Here is a 15,722-nt window from a genome sequence, read left to right as displayed (position 1 = left end):
CACAAGCTCCTGTGGTAATCAGGTGTTTGCACATACAAACATAAACATGAGTCACCCGATATTTATTTATTAATCAATTTTTATGCTGCCTTTCATAATGCACCTCAAGGCAGTTTACAAAAGTTAAAATACAATTCCATCAAAAAGTTAAAATACAATACAATTCCATCGAAGTTATATTTAAAACCTTATAACCAGTTAAACATTAAAAACCATAACACACCAAAAAACAATTTAAAAAACAAACAGAAGCAAGGAAGCTGAGAAACCTGGCAGCCTCTAAGGGGTAAAAGCCTGAACAAAGAAAAATATATTTTGCTGGTTTTTTACAAACAGCCATAGATGTCAAAGAGCAAACATTTACTGGGAGAGCATTCCAGAGCCTGGTGGCAACAACAGAAAAAGGCCCTGTCCCATATGAATGACAATTTAGCCTCTCTCAATGTTGGCACATGGAGCAAAGGCCCTCTCATGATCTTATTGGGTGGGCAGAAACCCTTGGGAGCAGGCAGTCCTTCAGGTATCCAGGGCTCAAACCATTAAGGGCTTTAAATGTAATAACCAGCACCTTGAGTTGGATCCGGAAACAAACTGGCAAGCAATGCAGCTCTTTCAGAACAGGTGCAATATGCTCCAAGCAAGCAGTTGCAGAGAGAACCCTCGCAGCAACATTCTGCACCAACTGGAGTTTCCGAATATTCTTCAGGGACAGCCCCACACGGGGCACATTGCAATAATCCAGCCACGACGTGACTAAGGCATGGATAATTGTGGACAGGTCTGCCGTCTTGAGAAAGAGATGCAGCTGGCACACCAGCCAAAGCTGTGCAAAAGCACCCCTGGCCACCACCTCCACCCGAGCATCCAAAGCAACTCACATATTCCATTTGTGATACCACTGCAGAAATATTTAGGGTTTTTTGTGATAAACTGCATTACTGTTCCTTGTACAGGACCAAATAATATGACCAAATAATATAGACAGACAGGCTGACAGGCATGCAAAACCGCCTGAGGACTTTTTTGTATGGAACGGTATAGAAATGTAATAAACAAAACAAAACAAAACTGTCCTTCATATTATTGTACACTGTTTCAGCACCATACATAACCTTCCTATACAAACTGGAATCCTTTACATGTAAGAACAATTGAAAAGGAAAACATGATCCAATGGAGGGTAACATTTTTCTACAAGCTCCATGAGTCTAGAGTCAGTCCAATATCTGGTTACCGGATATATTAAAATTGGAGGTGGGTGGGTGGGTGGGGGGCAATCCTATGGATAGCATTCTGATTACTACTTGCATGGCTAGGAGTCATCAATTTGTATAAGGAGACAATAATCCCCCCCTTCCCTCTGCAGCCCCCTGAACTTCCAAAATATGTCCCCAATGATTTTTCCAACCCAAATTCTTTTGAAAAATGAAACAAAATGCACATTTTGATGAACTATTATTTAATTATACTCAGACATAAGCCTCTGAGTATCAATCCCACAAAATCTTCTATGACTAAGTCCCATTGATTGCAAGAGAAATTACTCCAGTGTGGAAATATGTACAGTTGCAGCCTCATTTATGTGCGCTCTCTGCAATTGGCATAAATCCCCTGCACAGATTGTTGGATTCTCTTTGGAAATTTACAGCCTTGTATTAGTTTGTGTTTTTTTTAACTGTTAAAAAGGCGTAAGTGGCCTACAGCATCAATGAGCACAAGACCCGAAAACTGAAGGAAGAAATGGAAATGTTTGGAAATGAGTTTGGTTATATAAATACTGAGTGATACATGCAGCAATAAAACAGTCAGACCAAGAAGCAAGCGCCTCCTAGAAGGATTTGACAATTCCAATAAATGATGATAAATGGTGATGTCGAATAGCAGGTCCCTAAGCTGCCACTGCTTCTTTCAAAGGCATGTATTTTAAGAACAATTTTCCCTGGGCTTCATACTTGGAGACGTATTTTGACTGAATGCCATTCTTTGCATGCCCAGATAATATACTGATATTACCTTATTAAAAGTTAAAATTGAAATGTTCTCAGCTTTAAGTAAAATATACCTCCCCAGTGCCTTTTTTCCTCCTGATGCAACAGTACTTCTTTGATTCAAGATGTGTCTGCAATAAGGTGAGCAGGAGAACTTGATGCATTTGTTATAGCTTGAGATACATATATCTCAAAGATACATACTTTGCAAGTACTGTATGGCTATTTTAGGCTTCGGGCCAAGCAACTGTGTAATTGGTAAGGCATGCCAAAGCATTTCATTCCAAATTGATGGAGAATTGCAAAAGCTCTCTCAACAATTTAGTCTAATCAACACACTAACAATTTCAGAAGAGGGGAAGAAAGCTGACAGACATTTACTCCTCCTTTTCACTTATGAATATAAAATATATTAGACTTATTTAGGAATTTCTACAAAGCACAGAAAATACAATATATGCAGCAATGTACACCGACTTCAGAAAAACTATCCGATATGGTAGTTCTGGTGGTATAATGGCTGTCAGTCAGTAGACAAAAATACAGATCCAAACTCTGACAGAAGGGTTTGTTAAAGCAAATACAATAGGATCCTGTGCTTTCCCTTTCACTTTGGTGACAGGACTTGCCTTTTACTATTTGCTTGTATAGACACATAAGCAAACGACTGTGTCTCCTTTTCTCCTTTCTCTAACATCTTCCTATACTCCTTGTATCACTGGTCAACTCATCGCTCATAGATTTCTTATTGTAATTTTTAATGTGAATTTAGCACTTTCATACCTAAAATGGAAAATGGTAAAGGCTCTCTATGCAAAAGCAGCCAAGGGGAGAAAAAAAAAACACTGAATCAAATCAAAGAGCAGGAAGCTCTAGCAACCACTATTTTTTCTCACCATGTTGCTTACTTAAAGCTTATTTGCTGATAGAACTGGCTGCTCTCTAGTTGTTGATGCTCAACAAATCCTGGCTGGAGACAGAAGATAAATTGTTCAGAGAGAGGAAAGTGCCATGAAAGAGGTATCATTGCTGGTGCTGTCTATATGCATGCCACTGTCATCTTCAGTAGGGATGCTTTAGTGGAAATACTGTCATTTCCCCCCTCCAACGCCCCCCTCCATAGATTTACATCGTTCTGGTCATAGCACTGTACCATTGCATCGCCTTCCTGACATTCTGACAGCTTGTATATCAAAATTTATAAATGGTCAGCAGCATCCATAATTTGATTTTTAAAAGCTCTTTTGCTATCACTGAAATCTTGCATGAAAATCTCACTAAGACCTGGTCGCAATAAGTACTTTTTCTGAAATCTCAGTGAAAAGGTTTGTGGGGGGAGGCTTAACTATAACTGTGCGCATATCTGCCTGTGGGGGGTACCCTTTTGTCTTGCCTAGCTGAGAAAGAGGGGCACTATATTGGTAGATGGCTGGTTTAGTTCCATCATGACTTTTCCAGTGAAACTGAAAAAGTATAAGGAAGCCTCATCAGTTTAACAGCTGCTAGCATTTTTTAAATTTATTAAAATCCATATCAGTGTTTATGCCAGTACTGTTTTATAGGTGCTTTCCTCATAGATACAAAGAAATCTTATGTAGATTTAACTAAAGGTTTATTCAGAAACAACTCCAATTTCGCCTTCCTCTCTCTTTTCCTTTCTGACTCACCACCCACCCACCCCCACAGATCCCCACTGGGACAAACTTCTCAACACCACAACACAAAAGATCTCTAGATCCCTCCCCTTCATAACAACCAAAATAGGATTCATTTAAAATTAAGTGACAAAATCTTGAAGTCTTTTAGGTGTCGTACACACTTCTCCTAATTCTCGTGTTTTCTGGCACAGGAGCTGCTAGTGATGTGTTGTTTTTTTCTGGTAAAGAGGATTGTCCATCACTTTCATCAGCATCATCTGTGAGGTCAATATTGGAGGCAACATCAAATTCCTCTCCAGTTCATCCCTTGAGATCAGACTCCCTTCCTTCTTTAATCATAATATGTATGCTGAAACATCTCAAACTGTTCAATTTATTTCCATCATCCAATAACAGAATCTCATAGGAACATGCCATATACCGAGTCAAACCATTGGTCCATCTAGCTCAGTATTATCTACACAGACTGGCAGCGGCTTCTCCAAGGTAGCAGGCAGAATCTCTCTCATCCCTATCTTGGAGATGTCAGGGAGGGAACTTGGAACCTAGATGCTCTTCCCAGAGTGGCTCCATCCCCACTCTGGGTGCCTTTGTAGTCTCCCATTCATATGCAACCAGAGCAGACCTTAGCTAAAGGGACAAGTAATGCTTGCTACCACAAGACCAGCTCTCAAAATCTCCTTGGATTTCAATTATTTGTTTTGGTCCAGAATATCAGGAACATCCTTTTCTCATTTTACATCCCTTTCTCATTTTATAAGGCAGCCATTCTCCCATCTGTAATATTCATTCTTTCGTACCCAGTTTTTAATCCACATACAATTTGTATTTTTGTTGCTTCTCCCTTAACCCAGCCACGAATCCCTGCATCCTCAGGGAGGGATGGCATGGAAAGCCATAGGGCTTGTTGCCACTCGGTAAATTTGGTGGTAGCTTTGCCTCCTCTCTGCAGCTCAAAAGGTGATTTTCCTGTAATAGAATTAGTAGTTTGATAAGCAAATAAAAGTTTCACAGATTGCCTCTTTCCACGATTGTTGTTGTATAGTAGCCAGTTGCAAACTTTCTTTCACTAACCTCACTAACCTATTCATTCTTTCCACTAAAGCATCCCCTTGAGGATGGCACAAAGGAATAGCCTTGTGATTTATTCCCATGGTTATGCAGATATTGCTCCATTTCAAGTGAGGTAAGCTGTGCCCTACTGTCAGTCATTAGTTCTTTAGGAAGACCTTGTCTTGCAAAAACTGCAGCCATGAACTGGATCTTGTAGTAATGTTGTCAGCAAATGGAACTTCTGGCCACCTGGAATAGTAATCCATCATCCCTGTAACATACCTTTGTTTTGTGGGTTGGTTATCAAAAGGCCCCATTATTTACAGAGCAGATTTTCCAAGCGACTTCCGAAATTTGTCAAATACAGCACAATCCATACAGTGCCCAAATACATTCTTGATGTGTTTGTCCATAGCTGGCCACCAACAACTTTCTCTGATTCAAATTTTAATCAAGCTCATGCCCAGCTGACCTTTGCAAGCACTTTTGCTTGTAAAGAGGTTGGCAGCACCAAACTATCAGTCCTTGGCACCAGCTCATTGAGAAGAGAAAGTACATTTGCTACAAGCATGTATGGTTGACAACATAATAATAAGATTTTCAGGTACCTTGTTTTTTTGTGGCCATCCACTAGTTATGTAAGGTTTAAGTTAAGTAAGCACTTGATCAGCACTAAGGCCTGCTTTCTATTCAGAAGATGCTATCACTAGATGAAGCTATTTGCACAATTAATACTCCTTTGTCCTCATCCTTCTGGGATCTCCTCTTGGCCTGGAATTGGAAGTCGGGATAAACAGTCTTTGGTTGGCTTCTGAAGACGTGGAAGATATTCTAACCAGAAATCAAAATCCATTAAGTCTGGCGATCCATTTGGCTATTCTTGAGGTTGCTTGACTTGATCCCAGAGTAGTAAATAAAGCAGATAGGGGATTGTTTGTTCACTCATTCATTCAAATTTGTAGGCCACCCCAAACTTCCATCTCTGGGCAGTTTACAACAACATAAAACAAATTAAAATAAAAACCTTATAACAATTTAAAGTCACAGACACGAAAAAGCTTGGGTGAAAAAAATAACTCTTTAGGGACTTTTTAAAAGTTGTAAGAGATGTAGAGGCTCTTATTTCAGCAGGGAGTGAATTCCTGAGTCTCGGGGAAGCAACAGAGAAGGCCCATCCCTGTGTATCCACCAGACAAGCTAGTGGCAACTGCAGACAAACCTCTCCAGATCATCTCAATGGGCAGTGGGGCTCATGGCAAAGAAGACATTCTCTTATGACCTGACCATAAAGTGAATGTTCTACCCTACAAGTCCTGAAGTTCCTCACCACCAAGAAACATGCTAGAGCTTCTTTTTCAATGACAGAATACATCTTATCTGAAGTAGTAAGCACTCTGGAAGGAAAGGCAACTAACTTCTCTGTCCCCTTTTTGCTGGGTCAAGGCAGCACCCATACCATATTCAGAAGCATCAGTGGTTACAATAGTGTGCCTGTTGGCAAAAGAAGTAAAAGCAAAAAGAAGCAAAAGTAGTAATCTTTGCCATGTGGCTCTAGTGATCCCCGAATTCCTTTCACCAAGTCTGTTTTGGGTTGAATGCCACTCAGATTGTGTATCCCAAGTATGTCAATGAGTGTGTGCAAAACTGACATTTCTCTGCAGAGAAAGTAAGTCCGTGTTGTTGGAGTTTTCTTAAAATTTCTGTCAGTTTAGCATCATGCTCCTCAATGGTTTTGCAATAAACTAAAATGCCATCCTGAAAGTAAGTGATGCCATCCATTGTCCCAGAAATTATATACATCATTTATTGAAATACTAAAGCTACAGAGGCTAAGCCAAAGCTCAGGTTTCTTGTAATGCTGTGTATTTGCAAGAACATTTGAGCAGAGGAATTTGATAATAGGCCAATGACAAGTCCAATGTTTTGGAGCCCTCTTTCAGAGAAAGCAGCATTTCATTTATATTGGGTATGGATGATAATCCACTATCATGTCGGAATTCACATCTCTTAAATCTACACATATTCAAAGTGTAGGGGTTAATTTGCATCACAAGAACAATGGGAGAAACCTATTCTGATGAATCAACAGGTTCTATGTCAGCATGCTGTAGTCTTAAGAGCTCCTCTCTAAGTGGTTGGCACAATACAATGGGTAAGTTCCTCACTTGTGTTGTACAGATATTGCATTTGCCTTCATCTGAATATTATGTTTGAGATGTATGGCCGTGCCAGGAGGATCAGCAAAAACATCCGAGAAATCAGCAATTATATCATCATACGGATGGTCCATCATCTGTAATACAGGTTCTGTGCTATTTGGGTCTAGCACTATACGTAGATCTTTCTGATGTTTCTAGCCCAATATTGAGACTCCTTTTTATGACACATACAATTGCAAACCCCAGGCCCAAATAACAACAGGACATGCACAGTTGGAAAAAACTAGGGCCACTTTAATGAATATTTTCAAAACCTGAAACAAGGTATTTTAATTAAAGTGTGGGTATGCCTTATGTGGGTCAATCTCATAAGAGGTATGCCCACAGGCGGGAGAAGGACCGGGCTTTGATTTGGCTTGGTAACCAGCCTGAACCTCTTCTCTACCACAAGGTTACCCCCATCCAAGAGATGCAGGCCAGCCCACCTCAACCCAGGTTGCAAGGCACTGAGTGGTGTTTTGCTGGCATGCATCCAAGTGGGAGCAGATCCAGCCTGAGAGTCATGAGATCACCAAGACTTCTTCCGTATTTCCACTCACCATAATGGCCCTTCAGCCCAACACCAATGTAAATTAACATACCCTGACCCGCACTCATCCGCCACAGAAGCAGGGCAAACCTCAGTTTTGTCCCACCCATCTGTAATTATACCAATTCCTTGCTGCAGGTTCTGGAGAAAGACATCATTCCCCCAATCTGAAAAATGAACTCCAAAACCAGCAAACATCTTCAACTAAAATCTCAGAATGCAGAATCACTAATCCACCCATAGCAACCACAGCCTGGCTGATTTCATGGTTGACATCACATCTGGCCATTGAAAAAATTGGATCCTGCCCCAGCCCTGCCGGTACAAACTGCCCTGGCCCTGCCAGTACAAATCCAAATCATGTTGGACCAGACCTAGACGAGACCCAGAAGCAGAGCTTTTAATTTCTGAAAATCTTCCACTGCCTGTAATATTAGAGCCTTGTCTCAAAGTAAGACAATATTGTTACCCCCAAAATAAATCACCAATATATAGGAACACCCCTCCTAAAAACATACTTAAGCAAAATTGGGGGGAAAACTCAGTCCATATCATTCTGTGTCGTCTTCGTGACTAAAGAGTAAACACACGCTACTACCCCACATCCCTATGTGCCATAAAGGGTGAGTGCCTTAACTGGCCGGAAGCCGAGATAGACCAAGGGCCCCACCAAGTCATGGGCATAAAACAAGAACTAAAGGAAATGTGTCATTATCAGCACTAACCCTGAGAGCTAAGAGCGCCATCACATTAGAGAAATAAATTAGAGATAGGACTAGAGATAGGATAATTCAAATGTCTAAATGTGCAAATTAACTGCCATAGACAGTCATACAACTTTAAACTTAATCCTGAGGGATGCCAGGATTATACCTAAGAACTGCAGAACCAGACGATAGTGTAATACAATTCAGCAATGCTGTGAACCAGCAATGGGCAACTTCAGTTACCCACATATACTGGGTCAACTCACATTCAAATATAAAAGAGAAGCCAAATTCAGACCTAATATATTACTGTGCCAAAATGATTACATGGAACCAACTCAAAAATGGCAGGCAAAGACTTAAACCAAAGTGGTGCCCAGGCCAAATATAAAATGTCAGAACTACAGGAACATTAAAGAACAGTGACTGTAGAGTGATCCAATTTCATTGTCAAAGAATTCCCATGTGAATGCACCAGACACCGAAAGAGAAAACATTCCAGATTAAACGGACTTAGTAACAGGAGCTGAAAGAAGGAAAAAGATAAAAGGGGCCAAACACCAAAAGCATGGCACTTATTTCAAAATTAAGAAAATATAGGGGAAGAAAACTTCCCCTATAATAGAAGTCCTAGCTGATAGCGAATAATAAACATCTTAATCAAGAATGGAAAATTTACCAGGGAAGCGGTGGCCTCCTAGTGAGAGCAAGAAGGGATTGCTAGGATGAGGTAACAATGAAGCTCATGCCTCTGACCCTATAGGAGGATATTGACCAAAAGCTTCTCTGGCAGCATCTTGGAAATAAGAGCTGGAGAACTGGCCAATTACAAAATGAGAACAAAGGTTCAAAAGTGAGAAATAAATTAACATAATTAAATAAATTATGACAACTAACAATTCACCAATGGCCAGCTGTTTTAAATGATAACTCCTGGGAGCATGAAATATCCTCTGAGTAAAACCAAGAGATACACTCCAGCAGTGAGGACTGCAAAAGGTCCCCAACAAATGTATAATTATTATCTTTATTATCCTTCCCTCCATTTTTGTTTTCGGTTTTTTTGGTTGGTTTGTTTATGACTCTCTCAGTTGATTGAACCAAAACCCATCGTTTGTTAGGAAGATAGGCGTCTACCACACACTGAGCCAGACCACCGGCCCATCCAGCTCAGCAACATTAACACAGACTGCCAGTGGCGACTCCCAGGCTGCAGGCAAGAGCAACACCCAGCCCCAACACCAACCTGGAGATGCCAAGGAGGGAACCTAGAAGCATCTGCATGCAGGTGCCCATCCCAGAGTGACCTCAAAATGCAGCCAGGGCAGACCACACCCAGCAAAGGGAACAATTCATACCTGCTGCCACAAGACCAGCCCTTAATTATTATTAATAATTAAGCCCCTAGTGGGGCAGTGGTAAAACTGCCGCCCTGTAACCAGAAGGTTACAAGTTCGATCCTGACCAGGGGCTCAAGGTTGACTCAGCCTTCCATCCTTCCGAGGTCGGTAAAATGAGTACCCAGAATGTTGGGGGCAATATGCTAAATCATTGTAAACCGCTTAGAGAGCTTCCAGCTATAGAGCGGTATATAAATGTAAGTGCGATTGCTATTGCTATTATTAACTATTAATTATTAATTTTACACACACAGAGGCAATATTTCTACCCATAACAATTACTCCCTAGCATAGGATAACAAATGCTCCATATTAAAAAAAAACCAAAACAAAACAAAACCCCTTTTATTTTATTTTATTATTATTATTCTCTATTTATTTATTTTTAGTGTGATGAACAAAACAAGGGGGGAGGAGAGGGGACAATACTTAAATTAAGCACAGCTACAAGTTACAAATGCACGTGAAATAGGAAAGATAAGAAAGGAAGAGTAGAACACAAGGAACTCAAGGTCAAAAAGGATTTATCCAAGCCTATGGACAAAAACCCAGCAAAGCAGAGGCAGACTCTGAGGTGAGCTGCCAACTGAAAACGAAAATTGCCATGAACCCTAACCCCAATGGAACTCTTTAAAAGTACCAAAGGACACGTAAAAAAGTTGACCTACTGTAGCTAATGCAATGTACAGGACAATGAGGCTTAGCCCGCTCTCCCCACAGCCTAGCAGGGAGCTGTCCCTGGGCGGCCAGATTGGCAGCCCACACGACTACCGGCTCCATCATGGAGCTGGTAGGGGCAGCGAGGATTGGGGGCTGTCCAGTCCCTGGAAGTCCCAGGAAGCCCTGCGTGAGCACACGAGGCATCCTGGAGAGGCCCCTGAAGCATGGAGGCTTGCTGGAACTACCTAGTCAGGGGTCTTACCGTGAGTAGCCACGGCACGCAGACACGCTGCAGCATCTCACGACCACAAAAACCAGGTTAACGGCGTGCTCGCTCCATTAACCTGGTTTAAGGGGAGGAGGAGTTAGGTGGGCTAACTGTGAGCCCGGTGGTTCTCACAATTCACAGAAACCGGGCTGGGCTTCCTTAGCCCAACTTTTGTGGATCGTGGGAATAGCTCCAATGACTTTCCAAAAAGCTCCTAAACAAACTCAGCAATCATGGAACAATGGAACAGATTCCAGGGTGAAACAAAATGAATGGGAATAAGTAACAAATGGTAGGAATACAAAAAAGGGGCTTGAAATAAGGATTACCATTTTAAAAGTTAAATTTATGCTGCAATCTGGCTGCAAAAATTTACACTGCAGCAAATTGAAAAAATCTATTCTATTAAATACACAATATGTTGCCAAAATATGAGAAACAGCAACTGCACAAAATTGCTTATACTAGATTGCAGATGCTAGACAACAGAGTGTGTTTATTATAACTACAAGAGATAGTATATGATAAATCCCTCCAGAGCAAGTAAACAGTGAATCGGGGGCTTACCTCTGAGTTACTACAGATCCGGGCTCCTAAAACAACTTAGAGAAGAATACCAGCACAAACGAGCTCAAAGCAACCAAGTAATACTTATTATTTACAGGGGGGAAACACTGATGCTGAGAGCTAAGAAATTAACTCAAGACCAGTGATGGTAAGTTGGTGGGGGTTTTTTTGTTTTTTGTTTAAAAAGAATTTGGTACTTTAAGGAAACAGCAAGTAACACCCAAGCATACACAGCTGGGGAACTCTAAGGCTTAGAGTTATACAATTTGCCCAGTTTTGAAGGAACAGTCATTTGAAGCCCCAGAATGCTGGGGAAGGTGCTGCTGAGCAGGGAAAATAAATATAAAGAAAGGCAGCAGAGTGGCTGCCGCTCATGCAGCTGTTAAAGGTACACATGATGGAAGAACAAATGAGCAGCCACTACAACCTAAAAGTAGGGCTGCCATTGACAAAACAGTACTGCTCAGTCAGAGCAGGCTGATGAGTCCCAACTACCCCCAAAATTACTCCCAAAGTACTACTTTTAAGGAAAATCCATAAAACCTTTCCTTAGAAGAAAGAAAAATGACCTTAAAGAAATTACTCTATATAGAAGAATTACTCGATATAAAATTACTCTATACAATTGGGGAAGTATTCTGTACTAGCCAGATATTCTGTAAAAGTAAAGAGGATGGAAGGGGAAGGTGGGGGGTTAACCCGGCAATATACTTAAGCTGCCACAACCATCTCCTTAGGTGTAGCCAGTTCATGTGCAGTGACCATCCTGCTGTCTTTGCCGCAGCGACAGACCAAAAGGCAAGAGAGCCGGCCGCTTATGCAGCCGCTCCAAGTGGAAAACAACTAAAATCAATTACCCATCAAATTTTAAGGGGAAAGGGAATCAACTGGAAGGAGCACAAAAGTGCTCAACTATTTGTAACTTGTTTAACTGTGAAAACAAGGAATGAATCAGAGAAAAGTAGAAAGGAACAGTACAAAAGTTAATTATGCACTTAAAGTCATAAGAAAAACCATATTAAAATATAAGCAAAAGAGCACAAGGGCTTGTATAGGGACAATGAAATAATAGTACTTAACAACAATTATAATTGACCATTTTAGAGGACTAGGCAAACTAGTGAAGAAAGAGCAGGAGAGTAACCAAATTAAGGGGCAGTTAATCAATGATGGAATAAAGCAATAGAACTGAAATTAATCATATTTACCAAATTGGGGGGGGGGCGCAAGGGAACTTATTGAAGTGTAAGAAAACTGCACAAAAGTGACAATTAAACATAACGAACTGCCAAACCTTGATGGCAATAGCCTAGAACTAAAGTGGCAGCCTCCTTGGAGCCAAGAAGAAGTGGACTCACCGCAGCAGTGGAAAAGGAACAGCCTTCACTACTGAATCACCACCAACGCCGCCCAGTCCCCTCACAACTGAAGATAGCTGCTTCTCTCCCTGCTCCTTGCAACTACAGGGCCAAGAAGCAGTGAACCTGCTTATTTCCAGCCCAAAGAGCAACTGAAAGACAGAGCAAAGGAGCTGACTGCTTATGCAGCCGCTCCTTGCATGTGATTGGTCTGCCAATGTCATGTGCCGGGTGACTAAAATGGCAGCCCACATGTCCATCTCTTGGGCCAGGCCTGCAAATCCCCCATCCACTTTTCCCACATCCCTGCCAACACAGTGAAAGGGGTGGAGAGCAGCTTTCCCCTTCTTTATTTAGTACATCCTTGGTATTCTAGGACAGCAGTGAAGTATCCATTTATGGCAATAGAGGAACCTCCATATCCTCATGGGTGGATGTCTGAAGGCTGCAGGTGCAGATCTGATGTAGGAAGGAGTTTCTTGTAAAGCAGATAGGAAATGATAGTGTAAAGAGAACCAGGATCAGCCAGCATCCGCAGCTCACGGCCATTAAGTTTAACTTGACAATGTGGAGAAGCAGGCTTCAGTTCTGACACACTTAAAATGCTGTCAGGAAGAAGTTCATCTGCCTCCTCCTTATCATATGGTGAATCCGTAATGTAGTGGACAGCAGACTTGCAAACCTTAGCAAAGTGTCCCTTTTGTTGCAGCATGATTTCTGTAGATTAGAGTTGGAATCTGTCAAACTCTAATCTACAGTAAACCACTCTTGAAGGGTTTTGCAGGGCTGCAAAGCCCAGCAAACACTATTTGACCAGAGGTGACTGTAAAGACAAAATAAAATGAATGTACATGTACACTAAAGGTAATAATGCCTCTGTCATTCCACCTTCAAGTCTTGTAAAGAACTACTACCACACCACACATTTCCTATCACCAATCCCTAGTGCTTTTCAGTAGCTGCTTTGGTGTACTGAGGTCTTGGAACAAATATAACCTTGTTCTATTATAGAGCAATGTATAAAATGGGATGTCTACTGGCACTGGAATAATGCTACAGAAACATGCTCCAGCCATGACCAGGACTGTCTCAGAATATTCCCAGTCACCCACCCCACACAGACAGCTTCACCGCCAACCCCAGATACCATGGAAATCAACTTATGAAATGTGATCACTAAAGAATTGGCCATCTCCATTCCAAGCAAGGAAATGGGGGAAGCTGCATACACTATTTGGGAGGGAGAAGGGGATCTGGAAGGAGCTCTCCCTAGCGGTTCCTCCACACAGCAGAAGCTGCTTTAAGGTAAAATTATTTATTATTATTATTATTATTATTATTATTATTATTATTATTAATTCAATTTATATGGGGGAACTTCCTCCCTCACCACAACTCTCCCAGTCCCCATTGCAGCCGTCCCATTCTGCTGTGCAGGCAGTGGCATTTTAATGTAAAAGGAGGAACTTGCCTCTCGTCCCCCATTCCCTGCAGCAGCCTCTGTGTAGCCTTCACTGGGTGCCCCCTATCCTGCCACTGCAGCAGAGTTTAGCAGTAAAAGGGGGGCTTCATCCTTGCAACCCCTACCCTCCTCGCTGCACCAGTGGGGTGGCAAGAGGCTTAATCTCTCAGCACCGCCACCAGCAGCAGCAGTTTTAGAAGTTTTTTTTTAAAAGAAAAAACTTTTTCCCCACCCCAAGATCTGCTGCTCCCCCAGGATTCACCGCCATAGGCAACTGCCTCTATTGCCTCTGTGATAATCCGCCTATGAGGGCATCCCCTCAACTCCTGCCTGTGGGCTCCGCAAAGGCATCTGGTGGGCCACTGTGTGAAACAAGATGCTGGACTAGATAAGCCTTGGGCATGATCCAGCAAGGCTGTTCTTATGTTCTTAAGTTTTTGAACTGAAAGTCACCATGCACGTGTGCCTAATGACGTATAAAGAATAAATACATTCACAATGAAAAGTAAGTACAGAGGAACTCTGTCTACTATCCATTACCAAGATGGGAATCCTTGTGGCAGAAGGCTTGCCTTTGTCAACTCACAAGGTATGCTGAGCCTGCTCAAATCTTTTGCTCTTCTCCCTCCCAGTGCTTCTGGACACAAAACAACATGCAAATAATACTCGGGCAGCAGTGCTGGATTGCAGACTAAATTCACTTTTTCTTCAAGGCATACTCCAAATGGCATATATGATTCTCTCCTGCTTTTATCATCACAACAATCCTAGGAGGTAGATCAATATTACAACCTGGGGAGAGTGGATGAAAGCACCAAAAAGAAGATCGGTAAAAGCAGCAGGTGATGATTTATTAATATGTTTAAAGGTAACCTCACATTATCTGGTTGCAGCCTGGCAATACTAGCTGGGTCTAGAAATTTGCAGTAACAAAAAACCCCTAGTAGAATCGGTACAAATAGGCATGGAAGAACGACCCTGGGGGCAGCTATCTCAGTGTGTGAGAATGCACAATCAACCCATCTCTGCGACCCTTAAGCAAACTCCTCACTGGATGAAGAGCAATGTCAAGTGACTGCCCCAGGGTCAGCCAGGGAGTTTCATGGAAGTGTGAGGATTTGAACTTTGGTCTCCCCAGCCCCTATCTGATACTCTAAGCATTAGACCACATTGTACAACTTACGTACAATTGTACATCTTGTAGAGACCACATTGTACAATTTCTAAGACAATCTTTTGCATTGTTTATTGAGAACTCAACCTCTCTGAGTTGAGTAGATCTTACTTCCAATTAAATGTGCAAAAAATACAGCTTCAGTCACTTTCATTTAGGGTCAGGAATCCAAGAGCTGCATGTGTAGGAAAGCCACTTCAAAGGATTTGAGGTCCTCCAGCCTCTGATTCAGCACAGATTGCTAGTGTCAGGTCAGAAGGGGAACTCTCAGAAGGGAGGTAAGACAGGAAGAGAGGAAGAGAGGCAAGCAGCAGCTTTCTTGACCAACAAGAAGAGATAGAATATAACATCCTAAGCACTTTGTTAGTACTAGCCATAAAGAAAAATAGTGTCATGATGCAAGCCATCATGATATTCTATGGAACACCAACACCAGCATCATTTTATCCCTACATCTTTTTAGTAAAACCAGATCTTTATTTTATTTATTTATTTATTATTAACATTTATATACTGCCCCATAGAAAAAAGTCCATGGGCAGTTCACAATATAAAACCATTAAAACATCCACATAATTAAAACAATTTAAAATACAATAAAAACTCTAAAACCAAAGCTTTAAATCTATAAACTAAAAGTCTGACTAAACAGGTATGTTTTTAGGTCCTTCTTTAAAAC

General features: G+C 41.5%; 1 protein-coding gene and 1 long non-coding RNA gene across 13 annotated transcripts in view; both read right to left on the bottom strand.

The window, feature by feature from the left end:
* LOC128343315 (uncharacterized) overlaps window positions 1–12,545 on the bottom strand; it is a 169,367-nt gene extending 156,822 nt beyond the window's left edge. The window contains exon 1 of the long non-coding RNA XR_008315468.1: window positions 12,408–12,545. This is a non-coding gene — a long non-coding RNA (uncharacterized LOC128343315). The remainder of the gene's footprint in view (window positions 1–12,407) is intronic.
* Window positions 1–15,722, bottom strand: part of NRG1 (neuregulin 1) — an 811,186-nt gene that overhangs the window by 747,362 nt on the left and 48,102 nt on the right. The window lies entirely within an intron of this gene.

Source organism: Hemicordylus capensis, chromosome 2, assembly GCF_027244095.1.
Source record: "Hemicordylus capensis ecotype Gifberg chromosome 2, rHemCap1.1.pri, whole genome shotgun sequence".
Taxonomy (NCBI): domain Eukaryota; kingdom Metazoa; phylum Chordata; class Lepidosauria; order Squamata; family Cordylidae; genus Hemicordylus; species Hemicordylus capensis.
Note: the sequence above shows the minus strand (reverse complement) of the source record. Positions and strands in the feature narration are given on the sequence as shown.